This window comes from Maniola jurtina, chromosome 23 (assembly GCF_905333055.1).
Source record: "Maniola jurtina chromosome 23, ilManJurt1.1, whole genome shotgun sequence".
In the NCBI taxonomy this organism is placed as follows: domain Eukaryota; kingdom Metazoa; phylum Arthropoda; class Insecta; order Lepidoptera; family Nymphalidae; genus Maniola; species Maniola jurtina.
This window is the reverse complement of record NC_060051.1, coordinates 2,682,391-2,708,406: the sequence shown is the minus strand read 5'-3', so window position 1 is coordinate 2,708,406 and position 26,016 is coordinate 2,682,391. Positions and strand designations below refer to the sequence as shown.

At 36.3% G+C, this 26,016-nt stretch overlaps 1 long non-coding RNA gene across 1 annotated transcript; it reads left to right on the top strand.

Moving 5' to 3' along the window:
• Positions 1-4,645: 4,645 nt before the first annotated feature.
• On the top strand, positions 4,646-24,052 carry LOC123877237. The gene is made up of 3 exons (XR_006798536.1): positions 4,646-4,716; positions 7,361-7,363; positions 24,042-24,052. It is a non-coding gene; the product is annotated as an uncharacterized LOC123877237 (long non-coding RNA).
• Positions 24,053-26,016: the final 1,964 nt, after the last annotated feature.

Sequence of the window (26,016 nt, the reverse complement as noted above, 5' to 3'; positions counted from 1 at the left end):
CACATCCACACTAGTCCACGGCCGGGCGCGACGGGTGTTTTTTCTCGTTTTATATTAAAATCGGGCGAGCCAAGGAAATTGTCAGTCAGATAGGAAATTGCCTGCGACGTGCCGACTCCTGGCCATCCTTGGGTACACACTTTTAAATAGTTCGACGACCTTCGTGACGCTGTGGTGTTATTAGTGGGAGGTCCCGGGTTCGATTCCCGGAAGGGGTTTGGAATTTCATAATATCCATATCTCTGGCCTGGTCAGGTGGGAGGCTTCGGCCGTGGCTAGTTACCAGCTTACCATCAAAGCCGTGCCGCAAAGCGACTTAGTGTTCCGGTAGGTACGATGGCATATAGAAACCAAATTTATATTCCATGACTCGGCTATTGCCTTCATAAAAAAACTCACCGATCATATTTTATCCAAAAGCTAACTGTCTGTATTTTTTTCGTACAACCTTTGTTTAACATAGCCATAGTCATTTTATTTTTATTTTTTATAATGTAATTATGTTCCATATACCTATTATTTAAGTACTTGTATGTATCTATTATATCTGTTAAGTCTGTTGTAATATTATAAAGTTTACCTGTTATATTATATAAATGTTGTGGACGCTAGTTATTGATATACATATCGGTCATGTAATAGTTTGTTAGTTAGTATATATAAAATGTTAAATATGTATATTGTTAGCGTTCCTTAATAAATAAATAAATAAATGGGTATGGGTTTAATAAAAATTGCCACACCCGTTCCAGGTTAGCCCGCTTTCATCTTGCTGTATCATCACATACCGCCAGGTGAGATTGCAGTCAAGGGCTAACTTTTTTTTATTCATTAAAGGCAAGCGCTTGACCACAATCATACCTGATGGAAAGTGATGATGTGACCTAAGATAGGATGCGTTTACCTAAAAGATGCCTAAATATTCTGAATGAAACAAAATATTAGACATTTTTTAATTCAATACTTAGTTTGGAATAGTCACCCTTTTATAAGCACTCTAGCTCTCAAGAAAATCAAAAATATGTACTTAATTCGGTTAGTGAAACTTTTTTTATCATCGAATTAAAAAAAATTTGTTAATGAATTATTTTTACGACAAAGAATATCATCATTATATACCAAATTAAAATTACAAGGCGCCCATAGATTTTCCATCTTTTCTTCTGCCAAAGACAGTTTTCGCCAGACCAGTTGCGAAAGATCCACGATTATTCATCAACTTACCCCACAATGGTCCTTTTTCTGTGTAAACGGGGAGGATGGGGAGCTCTGGTTGTAATTGTCGGTTATTTATTTTATTTTGTGCGTCATTTATGCCTCGGCCCCCCCTTTCTCGCGGAGCGTTTTTGTAGGGCATTCGATGCTGTTGCTTTCAAGTGGCCTGAAATTGAAATTAAAAATATTTTAGTGGAATAAATCGGAAAATCAAGCTTTATATACTTCATCAGGCATGTTTTGGGTTTTCAAAATATTATTTTTAAATTTTGTTTTCCCTTGCAAGTAGGGCATCAGATTTGCTACGTCTGAGTATACGTCTACGCCCACGCTACGATAAAGCGTAGACGTAGCGTATAGCCCGGGAAGTGTTGCATTGCTGACTTTTGTTTTATCAGGAACTTTTAAGGAAGTGCCAACCACAACTGTGCAAAATTACGAAGAAACAAACAGAAAAACACAATTTTTTATATAGAAATTAATTAAATAATATGTTGTGCATAAAACTCTAAACTAAATATAGAAGATACTCTAAGTTTTGATCTGTCCATTTAGTTCAGTTAGATTTAGTTTATGCACTTTAAACCAAATAGGCTCTTATGTAGGCCATGAAGATTAGAAAGCGAACCCAAGTCTGGTATGTTGATGGTACTTTGCCAGAAATCTTCCCGCAAGTATCGGCCACAACAGTACAAAGTTTCAACTGAACAAGATAAACATGCACAATACAAACGAAAACACAAAAATTTGTTTTTATTGTATATTGTGTGAAATAGAATACACAAATAGGACATCGTTTCTTTAACAAAACTACGTCTCATTAAGTTGGGGAAAACAATCCATAATAATATTTATCTGTAAATGCCAAAGTGCGTCTGGCTGTCTTTTATTCTTGTATTCTGGAGACAGACATATTATCATACTTTAATCCAGGAAAATAAAACCCAAAAGGAGTTCCCATGGGATTTTTGAAAACCCGAAAAAAAAGTGGCTGGCACCAGCATCTGAAATGAAAGAGGCGACGTTCACAACCCTAGGCGAACGTCCAGCTATCTTTTTGCGAGACTTTCAATTGTATAGATAACAGAACAAAGAAACGCACCCCCTACCGTAGGGTAGGGGTTTTTGGGGGGGTGGCATTTTTACCGTCTTGAGACCCTCTGATCGGAGTGACGTTGTGTTTAATTAAACGAAAAAAACTGCTGTTGTTTCATGTTGTTTACAGTGAACCTGCTTGGTAGTGAAACTTACATTTTCATTTAAATCAACGATTAAAGGGAGCCTTAAGTAAGGATATGTGCTTTTAATTTTAAATACCACCACTCACCACTCCACAGGTTTGTTTTTAGATCATACCTACTTTTTTTTTTAAAGAATATAACTCATTTTAACAGACTAACATTCCTCTCCAACTAAGCGCTAAGCTTGTGCTAGGAGTGGGTACGACAATAGTGCAACGAGTGGGGTTTGAACCTCCGACCTTTCGGTTTTCAGTCCGCTCCTATAACCGTTGACCTATTGAGGCTTATATTTGGCCAGCGTGGTGTACTATGGCCTAACCGTTTTCATTCTGAGAAGAGACTCATACTTATTAATTGAGTATCTAAGTATGTTCGAGTGGTAATAGGTGGTAATAGCATAGTGACTACGACGTCGACCTTCAGGAGGTCTGGGCTTCGATCCCGAACACGCTTTCGAACAATTAAATAGCACTTAGCTGTAACGGTGAAGGAAAACGGTGAAGTAACTGCATGCCAGAATTCTTCACAATGTTCTCAAAAGTGTGTGACCTGCATTCTAGACTATGGCACCGTTCATGATAGGGAACTTCTAACAAAACGTTGAGGCTTCGATGTCACGGGCAGGCGTCAAATGTTAGTTTATTTGACGCAGGTAGCCCTAAAGTAGCCCTATTTGTCTATGATTTTACGTCACCATAGCCTAATATTTGACACTAGCGACTTGCCCCGGCTTCGCACGGGTGGACACTACCACGAAAAATCCTATCTATTTTCCGGGATAAAATATAGCCTATACGGATTCAGAAGAATCCCTCTAAGTAATGGTAAAAGAAATTTTGAAATCGGTCCAGTAGTTTTTGAGCCTATTCAATACAAACATACAAAAATACAAAGGTTTCCTCTTTATAATATTAGTATAGACAAACATACAAAAATACAAAGGTTTCCTCTTTATAATATTAGTATAGATATCGACGGTTCACGATCAAACCGAGAGTTCCCTCACTCTGACTATGACCTAAAGTCTAAACTCTACTCATTCTGATGAGAGACCCGTTTTAAGTAATGGGCCGGTGATGGGTTGACCATGATCCAAGTATGTAAGGTACACCAATAATCTATTTATGTAGAGTGTAGACGTCTTTCAGAGGTTTCTACAATCAACAAATAAAGGCAAAAACTTTCTTAAAAAATGCAAATTACATTCACGAGCCGTAACAAAAACCGTCAAACGCTATCATTACCATTCCAATAACATCTGTAACCCCACCCATCGAAGGATCACCCTTTTTTTCACCCCAAGAAGACTGAGACGGCTATATACAGGAATGAAAAGCAAGAGCAGGACGCCGAGTTGACCGTTCGTCGAATTTTAATTTTCTTACTATTTGAATCTTAATTTTTCGCGGGGTGATCTTGCATTCTTTTCTAACTTATTAAAAAGACATTGCCGTTTCTTTCTGGCTTTTTTTGTAGGGGCCTCATTTCTATTGAAGGCAGGTCTGTTCATCTTGTTTCTTAAGATAAAGTTATTTTCTTTTTTTTAAATCTCTAATTAGGAACGTTGTTCATTATTTAACTATCATTTAAATACCAAGTATTTAAATGATAGTCAAATATTTTTACTTCGAGATATTCTAGGCTTAAATTTTTTTGAAAACAGTGTTGGGACTCTACCACCGGTTTGGATCTCCTCTCAGAATGCCATAATCCACTACGAGTGGGTAAAAAAAACTTTTTTTAATTATTAATTAGTCATATCCTGGACTCAAATTTTTTTGCCAACCCATATGCAATATATTTATTGTCATGTTAAATTGAATATAAAATATGTTTCATCTATTAACCAGCTCGGTGAAGGTCGTCGTATAGCGGGATCTTAGACCATTCAAAAAAAAACTCGCGCATTGAGGGTTTCGTACTCGGGTATTTTTTCCAATATTTTGCACAATAAATCAAAAACTATTATACATAAAAATAAATAAAAATCTGTTTTAGGATGTACAGGCAAAGCCCTTTCATATGAAACACCACTTGGTATAGTTATCTTATTTTGAAAATTGAAACACATTTAAATTTTTTTTTAATGATGTAACCACAAATTCGCGGTTTTCAGATTTATTCCTGTACTTGTGCTATAAGACCTACCTACCTACCAAATTTCATGATTCTAGGGTAACGGGAAGTATAGATATTTCAATCCACGAAGACGCGCCCCACTATTTATCGCGAGGGGAAACCGCGGGGTGCGGGGAGTTCAGTCCGAGCATTAGTCTTGAGTCGACCACGGCTCAGTGTACACGGTTAATTTGGGTTGCTTTGCTGCGTATCGTGATCCATCGGAAAGTTGCTCTACTTTAATTTTTTGTATATATTATTATTTTGTCTACTTTTTAATTTAGTTAATATTTTTATAATGTCCAGAAAAACGGTAGGTCGCTAGGTTTTGAGAGGATATTCCAATAATTCGTTAAAAATATTTAAATCATTATAATATTAAATACTTATAGGCGCCACTCAGAAAAAACAGGTATTGATTTTTCTGAGTGACGCCTATACTTATACATATTATCAATATCACACTTCACATCACACTATCACACTAATATTATGAAGATGAGAGTTTGTATGTGTGTGTGTGTGTGTGTGTATGTTTGTTACTCCTTCACGCAAAAACTACTGAACGGATTTAGCTAAAATTTGGAATGGAGATAGATAATATCCAGGATTAGCACACTACTTTTTATCCCGGAAAATCAAAGAGTTCCCACGGGATTTCAAAAAACTTAAATCCACGCGGACGAAGTCGCGGGCATCATCTAGTATACAATATTTGTTGTTATTAAAATATTATTACTAACCAATATCGAGTATTATATGTCTATGCCAATAACGCAATTAGTTCAATAAATGCAGAACCATCACGTCTTATATTTTTTTTTAAAAGTAGGTGAAAATATAAAGTAGAGCATACTTCCAGTTAATTATGAATTTTTTTGCTATTTAACTATGTGTGCGTGTGCCCACATTGCTACTCGCTGCGTAGGAATAGAACTCACATTCTTGCAGTTTACACTGCACACTTGCACTGTAAGCGATTGCGGAAAAGAGTGGGGCGCGTCTTCGTGGATTGAATTATCTATACCCTATAGGTTTCTCGACAGACACGACGGACAGACAGACAGACAGACAGACAGACAGACAACAAAGTGATCCTATAAGGGTTCCGTTTTTCCTTTTGAGGTACGGAACCCTAATTATAAAAAGAAGGAAAAGTTTATAATCCGTGTCCAGTGCTCTATCCGGCTAGTAGGTAGGTACTACGTAGTGAAGGTAGCTGTCTATATCCGGGGGCGGGCGTAGCTCAAATTGTCTTAATTTTTCATTTCGACCTCCCTCTCGCCGCCCGGCTCATAATTGTTTTTAATTTAAGCGCGGAATGAGAAAAGCTGAGGAGTTTGCAGAGAAAACTGAAAAATTGCTACAACGAATTGGATAGATTAAAACAATTAATGAGCTTAATTTCGCAAATACTCGAAATACGTAAAAATTGAGGACATTATAATATCTGTCAAGGATCTAAGCTATTTACACGTTTTATAAAGCAAAAGCTTAGTAACTAAAATAAATTATTTTTAAAGAATATTAGCCATGCAGACTAATATTCCCCTTTCTCCTCCAATTAATCATAAAGCTTGTACTACAAGCTTAAGGTAGGTACGAGTAAGGAGTAGGTACAACAATAGTGCAACGGGTGAGGTTCGAACCGGCGACCTTTCGGATTTCAGTCCGTTGAGCTATCGAGGCTTATAAAATTACGTCGGTTTATTATATAATAGCTGTAGCCCGAAACTTCTACGTGTGGATTTAGGTTTTTATAATTCCGTGGGATCTCCCTTGGAATTTTTAGGAAAATAGTAGCCTGTGCCGCTCTCCAGGTCATGAAATGAATTTACAGAATTTTTTTCATGTAGGTATATATATTGACAACCTGTGCTACTATTACAAAACTTTATTAGAATTAGTAATCAATCAAATACCATAAAATTTTGTAGACACGTTCTATTCTACAAATAAATATATTTGGTACTAAAGTTTTCTAGATTTCCGTAACACAAGCTCAAAGATTTCAGGCCGTGTACCTTTTAAAACTGAGAGCATACACATAGCAATATTTTATTTGCATAAAGTACATATAAATGTGGAGGTGCCCACATTTGTTTTAATGGCGAAAGTAAATTCAAACCACGACGTCGGCCATTAATATCGCTTGTAAATGTATTTTGCGGAGTTTTGTAAGAACGCCAAATGCAAAGAAAACATTAAAGGCGAATTGAAACATATTTTCTGGGTTTTGTAGCGGAAACGGATGGAGACAGACAGACAGAGTCACTGGCAAAGCGCCAAAAGACTGGCAACAAACAATGCCCTTTTTTTTAGGCAAAGGTTGGCTAGTGTCCATCCTATTGTAAAGAATTTTAATGGCGGTATAAAAGTATAGTCTTTTTTTATTAGATGACAAAACTTGACTGCAATTGCACCTGGACTAACTTGAAATGGGTAACGAAGATTAGATAAGTAAACTTAACCTAACAGGTTCCTACGCGTTATCGTACCAGTACGCTAAATCGCTTGGCTTATCGTTCCGCCAACGTAGGATTACCAGCCTGCTGGCAAAGCCACCGAGCGATTAAGCGTTTTAGTACGATGCCGCGTTGAAATCGTGTAGAGGTATAGCAGGGATAGGTATGGCAAATAGTGAGATCATAGTCAAGGCCATCAAATATAAGAAATCACGAGATGGCATATAACAGAGTAATTTTTCAACAGGTAATCGAACCCAAAATGTCATCTAAATCACACCATACAGAATATTACCAATTAACTACTACGTATACCTACAGGTTGTCACTTGAGTGAAAGAGATCTCTCATCATGATGGAAAAATGTAGGTTTAGTGGTTTCAGTTCTATTAACCCGCATTTCCACTATAACCATGACATATGTTATACGCTGTACAAATGCAGATAGAGCCTCGATAGCTCAACGGTTGAGGAGTGGGCTGAATTCCGAAAGGTCGGCGGTTCAAACCCCACCCGTTGCACTATTCTCGTACCCACTCCTGGCACAAGCCTTACGCTTAATTGGAGGGGAAAGGGGAGTATTAGTCATGATTAGTATGCCTCTTTAAAAAAAAAGATTGCCAGAGTTCACTCTTTTCATTCTGAAAGGAGCCCGATACTCGATTCAGTTTCAGTTGATGAAACATCGTAAGAAAATTCTAGATTTTAAAATGACTAACAAATTATGAAATTCACAATTATTATTGATAAAAAGGACACAATTATTATATACCGACAGTGGCATGGAAACAGATGTAACTTACCTAAGGGTGAAACTTTTTGCAAGAGGGAGAAATGGCACCCCTTTGTACTTTTTATCGGGGCCCAATTAACGGGAAGTGTGCCAGAGACATTTTCATTATTTTTGTATTCGCCAACTGAATACAGACTATAGAAAAAGCTTTTATTTTTCCGAGAGAGGCTTGCGCGTTGTATCTAGATTCTAGATACTAAATTGCAATAATTTAGTATCTATATACTTACTAAATTAGATATAGAAGAGTTTCGAGCAAAAATTGTTTCCATAAAGCTTCCAAATTACTATTACACTGGACATCAAGTTGTAAACAAAAACGAGTCGCATTGCAGCAAATAAAAATTTTTGATTGGAAAAATCCGTATTCTTAACCGACTTCAAAAATGGAGGAGGTTGCCTATTCGACTGTATGTTTTTAATATAGTATTTTAGTTTTTTATGTATTTATGTATGTTTTTTATGTATTTTAGTTCGGTGAGGAACTGATGAATATCTTCGGAGATAGAAAACAGAACTCCTCAATGGATAAGAGTAAATTGCTCGCGATCGGTGTAATAGCTTAGTTAAGGGGCATGAGACGGGCCTGCCCGCGAAATTCAAATTTCAGTTTCATGAAAGTCAGAAAAAAAATTAAAGCTATCTTTCAAGAAAATGGCGTCAAAAAACTAGGGGATACCAAGGATTGAGTCAATTTAGATTTATTTTTCTCCCTCTCGCGAAAGTTTGCCGCCACCCCAAGAGGGTAGATATGGGGGTGGATGCCTACTCCTAATTACCTATATTTTATTTTTTATTTTTGTATTTTTGTTTCTCTTATTATTGGTACTGGCACTGAAAAAAAAACATTCGCAACACCAATATTACCAAGAATGCTTACCTAAAATGCGGTAAAAATAAAAATTGGTTTTTTTATATGCACACAGTGCACGTACACTAACTAGTGTATATGTGTGTGTGTGTGTGTGTGTGTGTGTGCATGTGTGTGTGTTGCGTGCGCGTGATTTGCGTAGGTGTGCGTGATATAATAAAGCCTTTTTAATTTAGTAGGTACGTAAGTAGTCACCAGGTACTTTAGTAGGTCGGTATACCTTCTCGGTTTGTTAAAACTATAGGTTTAACTAGCTATATAAATATTGGAAAAGCATGAGGTCAAAGAGTGATCGCTGTCCGTAAATAGGTAACATGATTATGGTGGCAACAAATACGCTACATCCGGCGCGTTCCCGTCGCACCGGAAGTGCGCTATTACGTCACTTCCGAGACCTAGCAAAGCAATTAGTGATTGCAACGTTTTCACAAAAGCTTCTTGGAAACCATCACAAGTTATCGTTTTTCTTGAAGTGGCAATTTTGATGCTATTAACAATAGGGATGTTACCAATGCTTATGACAGTCAAAGGGACAATTTTTTTTACTTTCGTAAAATCATAGTAGCGTGATAAGTCGTATAGGTAAGTTTATTTCCATTCCAAATTTCAGCCATATCGGTTCAGTCATTGTGACTTGAAGGAGTAGGTAAACATCCAAACTTTCACAACCCTCGAAAGTGTGGATGTTTGGATGTTTGTTACTCAATCACGCAAAAACGGCTTAACGGATTGGGCTGAAATTAGGAATGGAGATAAATTATACCGTGGATTAGCACATATGCTACTTTTAATCCAGGAAAATCAAAAAGTTTCCACGAGATTTTTATAAAAACCTACATCCACGCGAACGAAGTCGCGGGTATCAGCTAGTTACCTATAATATTAGTACCTATATACATATAGTAAATATGCTGTATGTGTTCCAAATAAAGAGAAAATACTTACCTAAGATACTGTTGACAGGTACATCCGTTTCATATAAGCATTTCATTTAAGTGGCTAATCTAAAAGACGAATATCCGAACTTTAAACATCTATTAAACTATTTCGCACTTCGAACGTTTAAAACTTCGCGATGAAAAATTCGACTTTCGAACACGGACCGTTCGCAAATTAAAAAGTTTCCAACACTTTCCCTCTCGAACTCGCAACTATTCCCACCGCCATTTTGGTTGAGCTTAACTTTTTAATTTTCACTCTGTCATGACGTTTCGGAATAAATGGGCTTTGGTTTTAAAAAATAAAAAACAAAAACATGTTAATATGGCAATTTTTTTACACAAATAATTATTATTAATACACAAAAAGCGATAAGTACCTAAATATTTCGTATCTTTTACCTTGTGTGTAGGTTCGTCTTTCTTCATGATACACATTTAAAAGAAAAACAATAAAATAACTTTATTGCAACAAAACTTGAACAAAATATAACACAAAATGAAACTCTTCATGGCCATAATAAATTCCCAAATAATAATTTTCCGACGAATGGAAGTTATTGAAAACCAAAACTACTTGATACTACTGATTCGCGACTACTTAGAACATTTTTGCTTTACATATTAAGTAGGTATATAATTTTGAACCCACTTTTATGATAGACTCTTACTTGTTCCGTTATCATCAGAAATCCATCACAAACCTTCATGGCTGACTCAATATAAACCTTTGCACAGTGGCGCAATTATTTAAAAAAAAAAAACAGATCCGTGTTCCAAATACGAATTCAAGCAATCCAATAAGAATCTAACCCTTCTCGCCTATCAGAGCGATTACTGCTAACACGGTCTCGCTAATCCACTGTAGACTTACCAACTAGATTTATACTCATCCCACCTTTCGTTGCAAGCAGCGCGCCAAATTACAACCTTTCTGTGCTATGTAATTCGATTTTTGAATTTTAAAAAAAAATTGGCTGTCTAATAAACTGCCAACAGAAGTGAAAACTTAAAACTATGAAATAACAGATTTTTTAGTGTTTTCAAATTAATTGTCATAGTAGTACTAGTAGTAGTAATTATAGTAGTATAGTAGAATTAAAGTTTCATATTTGTAAATTAAAGCCATTACATTACATACATTTGTTTAGTATTTACATCTATCCGACTACTACACCTACATTAGCATGTCGGTGACGCGACCTTGAAGTTGAGAATGAGACGGGCTTGCCCATACTTCCTCTACACTTTTTTTTTTCTTCAGGGGATGAGAAAATCCCTATAGTGCGTTTCATCGAATAGTACCCATGGCGTTATGTTGGCTCCCCTACTTACTTTATTTGCATAAGAAGACGCAGATTTTGTTTATTTTCATTTGATTTTCCTGAATGAATGAAATGAAAATCAAATGAAAATAAACAAAATCTGCGTCTTCTCATGCCAATAAAGTGCCAATGACCACCCAACAGACAGGGGAGCCAACATAACGCCATAGGTACTATCCGATGAAACGCACTATAAGGACTTCTGCCTGCTGGCAGGGTGTGTCCGACTCGCACAGACTAAAATAACTTCCCCATGTCTGCCAAGGTGAGCACGGAACTGCGTGGAATTACTTCATGCTGGCCTCCTAAATCTCTATCTTCTTCTTTTCTTCTTTTTCTTTCTCTTCCCTTCGCATCATGATAGAGGGCTATTGAGAGAGCATTGGCATTTGTCCTCCACACTGGCGAAGTGCTACGGATATCTATGTATCTATCTACTCCTATCCCGAAATGTCGAAGAGTTAATTCCCTTGGGATTTTTAAGAACTAAGCCACGTGGATGAAATCGCAGGCATTCTTTAGTAGTTTGAAAAGCGAGGAAATGTTTTTGCAAATTATTTTTATAACAATAGCAATTTTTTTTATTGTAATTATATATTTCAGATGTTATTTTTTTAATCTGTTTTCCAGGCTTGCAATGAACAATGTTTATCTTATCTATATTCCGAAGGGGTGCGTCCGAAGACAGGCAAAAGAAAATTATTCCTTGATTGTGACCCCTCGCTTTCAAATGAAAGTAATGAATCTGAAACATTAGCTCATTTAGACAGCTATTCTTTTGTCTTTGGAATTTGAATAGCGTTTTACTTTAGGCATTTATTTTTGCAAATCTATTTTTTTCTGCAATATAAGTAATAATAATTGAGGTAACTTATGTTTCAATTTATTTAATGATACCTAGAGATATGACACCATATCATAGGCTAGGAAAGTTTTTTCTTCGTAGCACGAAATCACAGAGTGCTTACGTTGGTACTACGGTCTACGCTTAAGTACCAATACGACCACAAGTTGTACCAAGTGATTTTAACTATCCATACTAATATTATAAATGGTAAAGTGTGTCTGTCTGTCTATCTGTCTGCTACCTTTTCACGGCCCAACAGTGTAACCGATTCTGACGAAATTTGGTACAGGGTTAGCTTATATCCCAGGGACGGACATAGGCTACTTTTTATCCCGGAAATCAAAGAGTTCCCGCGCGATTCCTAAAGACCCATCCACTTAATCGATTTGTATGAAATTTGGTACCGAAGTAGCTTGCGTCCTTGTAACCGAAATAGGAATAGCGAACTGAATTCCGAAAGGTCGGCGGTTCAAACCACACCCATTGCACTATTGTCGTACCTACTCCTAACACAGCTTTGCGCTTAGTTGGAGGGGAAAGGGGATATGAGTCATGATTAGCATGACTATTAATCTTTTAAAAAAAAACAAAAAAAAAATATTTTAGAAAAAAAATTACATGAAAATAAACAAGCGCCATTTTGAAAGTAAATCAGACGACGACGAAAAATTTCCCGATAGCAAGAAACGAAGAAAGTAAAAATATTGAATAGAGGGAGAGGGCTCTCCTTGCTTGACTCGGAGGGTCTTAGGTACTTTTTTAACGCCCACAAGGTATCCCTCTTTTTTCGAAGGGGGAATTTTGCAATTTAAATTTTATCTCTCCGAAATGAATGTCCGGATTTTGCTGGATTCAAAATTTGTAAGGAACTGGGGAGGTATAAAATATGCTCCTAATCTTTGTCATTATTCTTTTAAGTCACTTGAAATTAGTTTTTTTTATTGTTTAGTTTCGTGCACCCCATCTTCTTTACCTCGGGTTAGGTACTAAGTATGCTTGGATGACACCTCTTTTTGCTTTCGCTTGGTGGGCTACGCTAAAGGAAATCTACTTACAAAATGAAATTTCTAGATTACTGACTCATTTAAGCTAGCGGGTTAAGCTGTAGGAACGTTGATATGAATGCCAGTAAATCAGCCCCTGCCGGAAATCGAACACGGAACTTGCCACCTAGGTATAAGACCATAGCGCTCACCACTGAGCCATGATGATCCATAAATGTATCTATTGGGCACAAAGAAATATTTTGAGGGTTTCGTACCTCAAAATAAAGGAAAAACAGAACCCTTATAGGATCAGTTTGTTGTCTGTCTGTCTGTCTGTCCGTTCGTCCGTCCGTCCGTCGTATCTGTCAAGAAAACTTATAGGGTACTTCCCGTTGTCCTAGAATCATGGGCAGGTAGGTAGGTCCTATAGCACAAGTAAAGGAATAAATCCGAAAACCGTGAATTTGTAGTTACTTACATCATTTAAAAAAATGTGTTTAAAATTACAAAGTAAGATAACTACTTATACCAAGTGGGGTATCTATCATAATATGAAAGGGATTTACCTGTAGGTACATTTTAAAACAGATTTTTACTTATTTTTACGCAAAATGTCGAAAAAAATACCTGAGTACAGAACCCTCGGTGCGCGAGTCCGACTCGCACTTGGCCGGTTTTTTAAGCTAGGTATACCTATCAAAATAACATGTATTCTCTTATCTAACTCGGGACAAGCAACTAATCTATAAACCTTGAGCTGCCGGATGTTTTTAGACAAATCGGAGCAGTTAAAGAGAAAATTGCTTCCAAAAGTTGGCGCCGCGTGAGTGATGTGTCACTTTGAAAAATTTACATCGACAACAGAGTGAACTAGAGTGACGGCCGTATTCACAATAATTACTATGACTGAGGTCTCAACTCACGGAAACGTTTAAGTGCGGAAACCAGCCCAGAGAGAAGAAGAAGAAGAGGTCTCAACTCTCACGGTGTAGAGAATGAGACTGATCTGAGTAGTGTTCCACCAATCAGATCATTGTAAATTGACGCGACACAATAATCTGATTGGTGGAACCTACACTGTGCGTTCGAGTGCACTGTGAGACCTCATAGTAATGATTGTGAATACGGGTATGAGTCATTCTACCGACGACCTGCAGTACCTACACGATTTACATAAGTAATTAACGAGTAACAAATCGAGATATTATGGCCCCACGATACAATTAATGGAAAAAAATTGTCTGGTGGTGGGCTTCGGCCGTGGCTAGTTACCACCCTACGGGCAAGACGTGCCGCCAAGCGATTTAGCGTTCCGCTACTATGCCGTGTAGAAACCAAAGGAGTATGGGTTTAATGAAAATTGCCACACCGCTCCCAAGTTAGCCCGCTAGGTTCCGTTAGGTTGTTATTACAGTGGCAATAGAAATACACATTCTGTGAAAATTTCGACTCCCTACTTACCTATTACAGTTCAATGAGATAGGTACAGCCCGCTAACAGACAGATAGATGGACGGACGGACGGACAGCAGTGGCTTAGTCATAAGGTTCCCTAGGCACCCTGAAAAGTGCGAGAGTGAGATTCGCTACTTATGGATAAATTACCATACGTCATAAGTCCTTTACGAAAATTTTCTTATCAAAATGAATTTATCTTTTTATGGAAAATTTAAGACTGAGCTACATAATAAAGCATTTATTCAAGAAAATGAAGCCGACATTTTCCGAAAAGCATTAAAGTTCCTTTTCGCCCCTCTTTAATTAAAAAATCGTGTCGTCTCTCAAATAAAATCAATTCCTTCCTGGTTCGTTTCAAGTTTTTTGACGCACCTCCTTTCCATTTCGGATTTAGTCGTAATTATATTTGCTTAATGATTACAAAGTTTTGATAGGCCTCCGAAGGGTCGAAGTGACGCACTGGGTTAGGAAAGTATATAATATCTAAGTAAATAGATATTTTTTTATCTTTTTCAATAATATGATAAGGAAAACCAACGTAGTATTCTGTAGTGTGCCTTATCGCACAATTAGGTAGGTATCTACCTACTTTGGTATTTCAAAATAAAATTTGATGTCCGCTACTTCGTCCTTGTAGATTTAGGTTTAGAAATCACATGGGAACCCTTTGTTTTTCCGGAATAAAAAGTACCCTATAATATGTCACTTTCCAGGTCTTCAAACTATGTACCTAGGTAGATATATCCATACAACAAATACGTCAATCCGTATAGGTGTGATTAAAGGACAAAGTAACAAACGTAATTTCGTATTTTTAAGTAAAAAGAAAATATTTGATTTCCACTTGTCCATCTATCCATCTAAATACGTCATAGTCTATAGTTTTATATGTACCTACCTATTAATTTTTAATTGACAATCAAAAAGTAAGAGGTTCTCAATTCGGTGCGTTGATGTGTTTTTATATTTTTTTAACAAATCTAGTCTAGTCTAAATTACTTTACGTACCTAGTAGTTAATTTTTTTAATTCCGTTTTGTTAATAAAATAACATAATAGCTATGCAATAACGTTTTCAAAAGCAACTCTTAAGGGTTTTGACCAGTTTTCACCCAGTTTATAAATTCATTTAGAAGTCCTAGATATTAGATTATTATGACTTTGTATCGCAAACCCGATAGCGAAACTAAAAACAAAAGTAATAAAAGCGGCTTAAGCGAATTTCTCTCTAAACGGGAAAGTCTTTTTAAGAACGCCACGCCATAGGGTTGCCAACCACAGATTATATTTCGTTTTGATCAAAAAGAGTATGCGATTTTTGCAATCTCCCGATATGATGACCCCTATAATACGGGCTGTACTAGATTAGGGGTCAGGACTCCATGAAATTCATGTATCTACTTAAATATGATAAATAAATTTTCATTTCATTTCATTTCATGACCATATTAATGATGCAATGAAAAATTATTTTAATCTGCATAATTTATCTAAGTGCAACACATATGCAATTCATTTTTGCATTTAGTAATTAAACAATAACACCAAAATACAATAATTGGTATTAATAATGCAATCACAAAAAAAATTGTAGAGTTTTGGTATGGGTTACAAGTAGTGGTTTGGATTACGCCAAAAATCCATAGAGATGACGTGTTTTTAGATGATAAAGAAATAATGAACGTCATTTTTTTCCACAAAGAGAAAATAAACAGCGAACAAGCTGCGTAATTTTTCTTGGAAATGACGCCCGGATTTAAATCACTGGGATTTAAATTAAAGAAAAGCCTAACTGCCCGCATTATAGCTGAAAAATATATTCAACATATACCTATATTGATTATAACTTAAAAATGTATTCAACTTTTTCCTTAGAGAAAAAGCCTTTCCAAACGTTGAGTGACCGTTACTTTTCCAACAAAAAAAAAAGAAAGAGGTGCCAGCCCTATTGACACCGCCTCCCCCACCCGACGACGCCCACCTTTAGAAAAAGCTTAAGTTTCAAACAAAAATGCGCCAATGAAGGAGCACCCTAAAAATACAATCGATAAGGGTGGCGGGGGTGGAAAAAAGTTTTATATTTTAATTCAGGGGTGTCCTTGTCGCGTCCAATTGCTGTAGGGGTTTTGTTTCGTATTTGATTTATTTTCCTACTCAATTTCGGGGATTTATAAGTTTTTCAGGAATTATTTTCAGCAATTAATAAAAATGACTATACCTATTTCATAGTAGCTGATCGTTCCTCCCTGTGTTGGGAACATTACGCAGAGAAACTTTCAGCTTTTATAAAATAACGTGGGTCTGGCACGCGCTAGCTCTCTTAATTACATTAAAAACAAAGAGTAAGTAGATTAAATTACTAATTAATTAATTACAAATGACTTACCTTTATATTTCAAGTCACAATTTAAAAATTAATTACTACAAAATTTGAAGCACAAGGATGCCAGGACATGGTCAAAACGCAACTGATTTTAACCCTTGCAATGCGGTATGGGGTCAAAAGTTGTCTTACCGGTTATCTTCCTGGGGTCCAAACAAAAGATACGAAGGGCGAGAACTGGACAATAGACCACCTTTGGTAAAGGGTCGAATGTGTCTAATAATACCGGATTGCATTATAATTTTTGGACCTATTTAAGTAACCATTGGGTTCGCTATTGTGATTGCGAAACTGACCTAACCGGTTTGGTCGGTTGCCAGTGATGGAGATGTCGATGGAGTTTTGTCGATATCGAAATAATGCTGTAGCGTTTAAACTATCACACTTAATATTATAAAGGCGAAAGTTTGTGTGTGGGTGTGTGTGTGTGTATGTTTGTTACTCCTTCACGCAAAAACTACTGAACGGATTTGGCTGAAATTTAGAATGGAGATAGATAATATCCTGGATTAGCACATAGGCTACTTTTTATTCCGGAAAATCAAAGAGTTCCCACGGGATTTCGAAAAGCCTAAATCCACGCGGACGAAGTCGCGGGCATTGGCTAGTTTATTATAAATGAATGAATGATTTATTCAATAAAATGTAGTACAATATGTTGAAATAATGTCTGATGAGCCTTATACATTTTACCACTGTAACTGGTGTTTGAATGTTAGGTACCATATATTAAATAAAATAAAAATAAAAGTCAACTCCAATCAATTACCTAATGAACTAGTAATAATGTTTTCATCTTATTGGAACTGCTGAAATTTTCATTCTTAATGGGAATATATTTTATGAAGAAAATACATAAAAAATCTGAAGTTTGTTTGTTATTTTATTTATTTTTTATTCAGATACAAGTTAGACCTTGACTGCAATCTCATCTGGTGGTAAGTGGCTAGGCCACCGTTTTGACTAGTATAGTTACACTAAAAATCGTTAAAAATGTATTTTGAAAAATATCGATACATCGCAACATCGCATCCACAAGACAGCATAAACGTTAAAAAACAACAATTAATATCGAAGAATTGTCCGCACAAAGGGCACATTTGCATTCCGGTACGGAACCGGTTCCCACGAGGGGTGGCCACATGTCTATGTTTGACACCTTGTGGACGTTGCAGGGTTGGACTTTGTATCTAATTAACCGACTGCGAAATGTATAATGCAGTGTTTTAAATTCAGTGATTTTGTGTATATATTGACAAGTGTAAATCAAAAATTTATAACACCCCCGACAAATGAAGGTTACAGTAATAATTAGAAAAGAGCTGATAACTTTCAAACGGCTGAACCGATTTTCTTGGACTATAGCTAAGAACACTGTCGATCAAGTCACCTTTCAAACAAAAAAAAAACTAAATTAAAATCGGTTCATTAGTTTAGGAGCTACAATGCCACAGACAGATACACAGATACACACGTCAAACTTATAACCCCCTTTTTTTTGGGTCGGGGGTTAAAAACTAGATGATGCCTGCGACTTCGTCTACGTGGATTTAGGTTTTTAAAATGCCGTAGGAACTCTTTGATTTTCCGGGATAAAAAGTTATCTATGTCAGTTTCCGGGATGCAAGATACCTCTGTACTTCATGTAAATCGGTTAAATGAATTGGCCCTTAAGAATCTCGTGGAAACTCTTTGATTTTCCTTGATAAAAAATAGCTCATTTTCCTTCCCCGAGATGTAAGCTAACTCTGTACCTTTCATCAAAATCGATTAAACTGTTGGGCCGTGAAAAGCTAGCTGACAGACAGACACATTTTCGCATTTCTAATATTAGTATGAATGGTACAGGAAAACTACAGTAATTATTATTGACTAGAGGATGCCCGCGACTACGTCCGCGTGGATTTAGGTTTTTAAAGATCCCGTGGTAACTGTTTGATTTTCCGGGATAAAAAGTTGCCCATGTCAATTTCAGGGACGCAAGCTACCTCGGTACCTAATTTCATACAAATCGGTTAAGCGGATGGGTCTTTAGGAATCCCGCGGGAACTCTTTGATTTTCCGGGATAAAAAGTAGCCTATGTCCGTCCCCGGGATATAAAGCCAAGCCTGTACCAAATTTCGTCATAATCGGTTAAACTCTTAGGCCGTGAAAAGGTAGCAGACAGACAGACAGACACACCTTCGCATTTATAATATTAGTATGAATATCGAAAGTTCCAAGAAAAATAAATAGATTTCAGGACCTGAGCGGCCGACCTTTTGGTGCGCTATGCTACGCCGTAGAAGTAAATAGCGAAGCGTGGATTCAATATTTATAATGAAAATGTTTTACTCGATAGATTAAGTTGCAAATCTATAGATGATATGTTATTTATAGAAATCTATTATTAGCCAAGACCGGTTCTCTTACCTGAATCATTAAGATTTAAGACGCAGCATCCCTTTCAATAGCGAACAATGAAAGACAAACATTATTGTAACGGCCGCACCCCAGTAATAAGACGCTATTAATTTGTATGACAATAGCTCGGGTCCATTTGACCCTCAGTTTTTTCCGTGAGCAGTTAAAGGGTTACCTTTGTTTATTGTGAAGATGCCATGAAGATACCGTGGATAGTTCTCATTAAATTTTTTTTTAAATTCAGATAAAACTTAGCCCTTGACCGGAATCTCACCTGGTGGTAAGTGATGATGCAGTCTAAGTTGGTAGCGGACTAACCTGGAAGGGGAATGGCAGTTTTTATTAAGCCATACCCCTTTGGTTTCTACACGGCATCGTACCGGAACGCTAAATCGCTTGGCGGCACGGCGTTACCGGTAGGATGATAACTAGCCACGACCGAATCCCACCAAACCTAACGAGTATAAAATATAAAATCCCAATTAAGGTATTAATCAAAATTATCATAACTCTTTTATTGATACGGACATAGTGACATAGCCTAGTGGTTAATACGTTCGCCTCCTAATCGGAGGTCGGGGGTTTGATCCCGGGCTCGCACCTCTAACTTTTAGAGTTTGGCGTTTCAAGTAATTAAATATCAGTGCGCTTTAACGGTGACGGAATACATCGTGAGGAAACCTGTATGCCTGAGAAATCTCCAAAGGTGTGTGAAGTCTGTAAATCCGCACTTGGGCAGCGTGGTAGACTACGGCAAAAACCCTTCTTACTCTGAGAGGAGACCCGTGCTCTGTAGTGAGCCGGCGATTGGTTGATCATGATGGTTGACACGGCATGATACATCGATTGTATGTTTCTTGAGCGAGAAAATAGTCGAGTGCTAGTCGCTTCCTCGTGGGCGGTGGGACAAGTGTCTTGCCTGGCGGCCAGTGATGATGCACTACGTAGGTATGTAGCAGGACCAAAAAGGGGGCAATTTTTATTAAACCTACCTATTGGTCTACCCTTAATCGGCCAGGTACCTTTAGTGAAGTTTGAAAACCTCCTGGGAGGATCGCATCGACCTCGCAGTGGGAGGTCCCGTAACTATACTAGACTAGACTAGACTTGGGCACGTTCGGAACCCTCGTAGCTTTAGTTTTAAGTTACATAATTAATTATCACCACTTTATCGTACCTACAAAAACTATTTCGACCATCAAAAGGAAGTACAATTGTACTTACTTTGAATAAATGATTTTGACTTTGACTTTGATTTTATATTCGAACTCGAACTATCCTAGAATTCTAGCTAAAAATCGGGGGCTGAATCAGCTGTTCATGGTTGTTCATAGGAAAACAAGGCAGACCTAGGAATTATAAAAGAGTGCCATCTAGTAATGAATAGATGAACTAAAATTATGGAGACATCTATTGGTGAATAGACATAATTTTTAACGCCATCTAGTGATGAGTATAACTTTTGCGCGCCATCTTTTGATGAGTAATTAAACTAATATGAAAGCGCCATCTTGTGACAAGTAGTTAACATTAAGAGTAAAAAGTGTGAAAAGAATAATTTTAAAGGATTAAAGAATTATTATTTAAAAAATACAATAAAACAATAGTTGAAATCAACAGTATGCCAACAAAATAAAAAAGTCTAAAAATCACCTGTATAACAATTAATATAACGTTTCTTTTACTCTTTCTACTGCACAGTAGATGGCTTTAGTACATACGGTTCACAATAATATTATTCAATCACAGTTAATATAAATAATCACTTTTAAATCACAGTAAGTACTAATTTTATATTTTCCTCCTCAGTCTCCTCGCTGTATGAGAAGGGCTTAGGCCATAGTCTACCATTCTGGGCAATTGCAGAGTAAGAACATATTAAGGAGAACTTTTAGGCATGCATACAGGTTTCCTCACGATGTTCCTTCACCGTTAAATCAAGTGATATATTTTAATTTATAATATGTAGATTAACATAAAGTTTGTCTAATACCCGTGACTTCATCATATTTTAATTTACAATGAACATAGTTCCGAAAATTTCGCCCCAGATAGAAAGCCGAATTAATCTTATCACCGCTTAACATTATAGGTACCTACATTTATTGTTAACAAGACAATGCTCCAAGCTTCGTCCGCATAGTTTGGGTATTCTAAAAAAACCCGTAGAAGCTCTTTGATTTTCCGGAATAAAAAGTAGCCTATGACCGTCCCCGGTATGCAAGCTATCTCTCAATATTCAATCGAATGTGTATACAGATATTTTTTGAACTGTTACATTTTTCAGGATGCCAGCTTATAAGTATCTTCCAATTTCCGTCAAAGTCGGTTAATCAGATATTTCGTGATAAGCCAGCAGACATGCACGCTTTCGCCGTTATAACATCAATAGGTATGGATATTGAGGAATTTTTAAAAGCCAAACTTTTACTATTTATTCCGGCCGGAGATACATTTCTCGCCCCATCCACAAACGGGACCACCGGAACCGACCGCCCCGTTTAAAGTGGCTCCCATTTTTTCCGGGCACCTATCCGTGGAGTGCGAACAGATTTTTTCCGTGCCCCGTTCCCCGGCCCGGGTTATTACAGTGATTAATTCACTGTCCGACGGCTTGTTAACACATTTTTATCCCTTTTTTAAAGGTTTTTTAAAGGCTACTTTTTATCCTTTTTGTTGGTAATTTGTCCAGCGATTTGTGCGGCTTCATGTTTTCACCCCGTGGTGGGGTTTTTGGTTATTTTTTGACGCCTGTTGAATGAGCTGAGTGTGAGGTGTAGGTTGATGAGGATTCATCGTGATGGCATCGTTTGACTTAGCTACTTGGGTGGGTAAGTAATTTAAAAATAGACGAGTAAGTAATTATTTTTTTTCGATTTTTTCGGCTTGGTTGAGCTATGATTCTCTTATTTATTTAGGTTAGTAGGTAGGTACAATATACCTACACATGACGAATAACGATCATATTTTAAAAAATGTTTACAAGAAATAAAATTACAGAACCGAGAGAGGTCTTCCAATGCTGTGTTTTCCAGTACGAGGTTTCATTTATTGATTCTTCAACCGATATACTAAGGTAGCTAAGTAGATAGATTATAGATATTTGGGCCACCTTAAGGATACATTATAATTAATAAGTAGGTAATTATTATTATTTATTTATTTATACCTAGTAGTCAAAGCTATACCTACCTTCATTATCTTAAGCGACCTAGTTAAAGCATAACAAAATCCACCTTTTAAATCTTTACTCTTTTGCACGATATTTTGTATAAAAGGGAATGAAAGTCATCCCCTCTTTTAACGCCTCCCAGGGGCTTGAAGAGAATTGTAAAGTTTATGGTGGCTTTATAATCTAGCGAGTTTGTTTTACGAGTCATGAAAAATGTATGATGTTTTGCACTTCTGTTGAGCTATTTTTTAATCCTAGATAGCTACCTCTACCTACCTACCTACTAAGTGAAAGAACAGAAAATGTATTTGTTTATTGGTACTAGGGAAAAGTCTGGAAATTTGGACCATTTTTAACCCCCGACCCGAAAAGAGGTGTGTTATAAGTTTGACGCGTGTATCTGTCAGTGGCATCGTAGCTCCTAAACTAATGAACCGATTTTAATTCAGTTATTTTTGTTTGAAAGGTGGCTTAATCGAGGGTGTTCTTCAAGAAAATCGGTTCAGCCGTTTGAAAGTTATCAGCTTTTTTCTAGTTACTGTAACCTTCACTTGTCGGGGGTGTTATACATTTTTAATTTACATTTACCTACCTATTTTAAAACGCGTTTTTGGTAGGTACAAGTTTTAGTTTTAGGCAAATAATTCTTATATGAAATGAAACATCAATTTATAGACTCTGTTTTCATTAAGTACTAAACAACATAATAGGTAAAATTACCATAAATATCACAAAAATCAACAAAATATGAGTTCGTACCTTTGTTTCAATTTAGCCAACTGGTCGTGTAAATTGACCATAAGGTCGCTAAATTGGACTATAATAGAACATTAGCTAAAATACTTATTTTTTAGGGTTCCGTACCTCAAAAGGAAAAACGAAACCCTTATAGGATAACTTTGTTGTCTGTCTGTCTATCTGTCCGTCCGTCGTGTCTGTCAAGAAAACCTGTAGGGTACTTCCTGTTGACCTAGAATCATGGAAATTGACAAATAAGTAGGTCTAATAGCACAAGTAACGGAATAAATCCGAAAACCGTGAATTTGGGGTTATATCATTAAAAAAAAATATTAAAATGTGTTTCAATTTTCGAAGTAAGATAACTATACCAAGTGGGGTATCATATAAAAGGGCTTTACCTGTATATTCTAAAACAGATTTTTATTTATTTTTATGCATGATAGTTTTTGATTTATCGTGCAAAATTTTGGAAAAATACCCGAGTACGGAACCCTCAGTGCGCGAGTCTGACTTGCACTTGGCTGGTTTTTTATTTAGATATAGATTAGTAGGTATGTAAGTATACAGCATCCCTGGACCGTTAGAACAAAACTACAACACAATGAGTGGAGACAAGAGCAAAATATTTAACTGCCACTTAATGCCCGTCCGCGCGGTGTTCCGGGTTTTTTCCGGGACAGCTGTGGGTGGGGTAAGCCCCGGGGCACAATGAGAAATATCCAAGCTTTTGTTGAAAACTAGGTGATGCCCACGACTTCGGCTGTGTGGATTTAGGTTTTTAAAATCCAGTAGGAAGTCATTGATTTTCCAAAACCAAAAGTAGGGGAGAGCGGTGTCATAACTCACAAGTTCCAATTTTTAAACAAACTTAAATATCACGAAGGAAATGCGCTATCAAAATAATGAATGCTAGTTGATTATTCGGAAATTAACTCTTTTTTATAATGCTAAAAAACCTTTAGGTGTACCTAATGTCAAACAGATTTTTTAATATGAAATTTTATATACAGAAAGTCAAGACAGACATAATTTCGTATTTAAAATAGGTACTATGAATACTTAGATACCTTAGATACAAAGGCTTAGATACAAAGCACTAAAGCTGAAATGAAACAAATCTGAAAAGGGCCAATCGAAACCTAAGAGTTATACTTACTTAAATAATATTAAGATTTCTTATAGGACGATCCTTATCCTAATTCCTACCTAATAAAATTTTGCTTAGGTTGTCGAGGATCAGATACTAAGAATATTATGCGTTTTCTTATTTGCAAAGTTTATAATTCAAAACGAACTTTTCAGAATTTCCAATAAGAAATATTTTACGTACTGATCTTATCAGAAATTAATCATATCAGAAAACATTGTCTTTGTCTACTTGCGACATTTTGAGCAGGGTTTTGCTTATTGGTATAGGTTCTAACCAATAAGATAGGCAACCAATTTTTTAAGTTCTAATTCTACCTACCTACCTAAGTAAGTAGGTATTTGATATAAGATAACCATACTCGTAGAGTATGTACTATGTAGGTATGGAATTAAAATGAAAAGTTTAAAATACAAAGTTCACAAAACCACAAGTAAACGTAGTAATAAAATAAGTAAGTAAATCGAACTATCAATTTCATTATTTTAAATAGGATTTATTAGTAGAGTACCTAATTGAAATAGGTAATATCTCTTAGTGTACAACTAACTTAACGTGGTCGTTAGCATTCATAGCGGTTCTTTGTTTTCGATGTGTGTAACCTATCCTGCTTTTTGCCGCATTTTATGGACAGACGCTAAGAAAGATAATATTATGTACCTATTACTAATTTTTAGGGTTCCGTTCCCTTAAAGGAAAACCCTTATATCACTTTGTTGTCAGTCCGTTTGTCTATCGTGTCTGTCAAGAAAACCTAAAGGGTACTTCCCGTTGACCTAGAATCATGAAATTTGGCATATAGCTACTTAGGTTTTATTAATTTTATCGTAGTAAAGGAAAAAATCTGAAAATCGAGAATTTGTGGTTCGTGTGGAGGAATTCGTGAACGTGTTACATCATTAAAAAAATTAAAATGTGTTCACGAAAAAAAAAAACAATTTAAGGACCTCGCTATTGTGCAGTTAGACAACTTTTGCTTGTTATATATTTAGGGTCTGTTTCACAACTGTCTGTTAAACTTAATCGCAATAATTATTATTTAACACTTTGATATCAATAAAAAAACTGTCAAAACCTCTTTATTCGTTAGATAAAGTTTATCTTAGATTACGAATGTAGAGAATTGGCAACTAACAACTAAAACGCGTTTACATGAGCTAAGGTTTTATCTTAAGAGGGCTCTCTCCGTCACTCGTTTCATACAATCGTAGTTCCAATTTCATTTGAATACTAAGCAACCAAAGTCCATGAAATTTTGCAGACATATTCTAGAAACTAATATCTATGTCTGTGGTTTTCCAGATTTCTGTTAAAATATTCGGTTTCAAAGTTACGCGGTCTTAAAAATTTTCATACAAATCTTTGAGCCCCTGTAATTTTAAAACTACATATTTTTAGAAAAATCTATAACACCACAGACACAGATATTAGTTTCTAGAATATGTCTGCAAAATTTCATGGGCTTTGGTTGCTTAATATTCAAATGAAATTGGAACTACGATTGTATGAAACGAGTGACGGAGAGAGCCCTGTTAAGCCAGTAGGTAGGTAACTATGAAGCTCATTAAAAGTTTTACAGGTCTAACATCTGTAGGTAAATTGAGTCGAATGGAGATAGTAGAAAGGAATCATTTCTGTTATTTTTGCATATTTTCAAAATTGAAAAAGTGGCAGTTTTTTTTAATCTCTTTCATGGCGCGGTACTTATGTAAGGTACTCAGGTAGATTTATAGAAAAATATTTCGTGACCTTCCGCTATTTCTTGGTTATATTTTTTTATGTTACAAAACCTCTAGCCTACATCATTTTCAGTGTTTCACTATTAGCCCAGTCATTTGGTAATTTTAGATGGAAAGTTTTCCGGGAGTTTTGCGAATTGGTGGTTTTATAATTTATTCATTAATTTTCATTTTG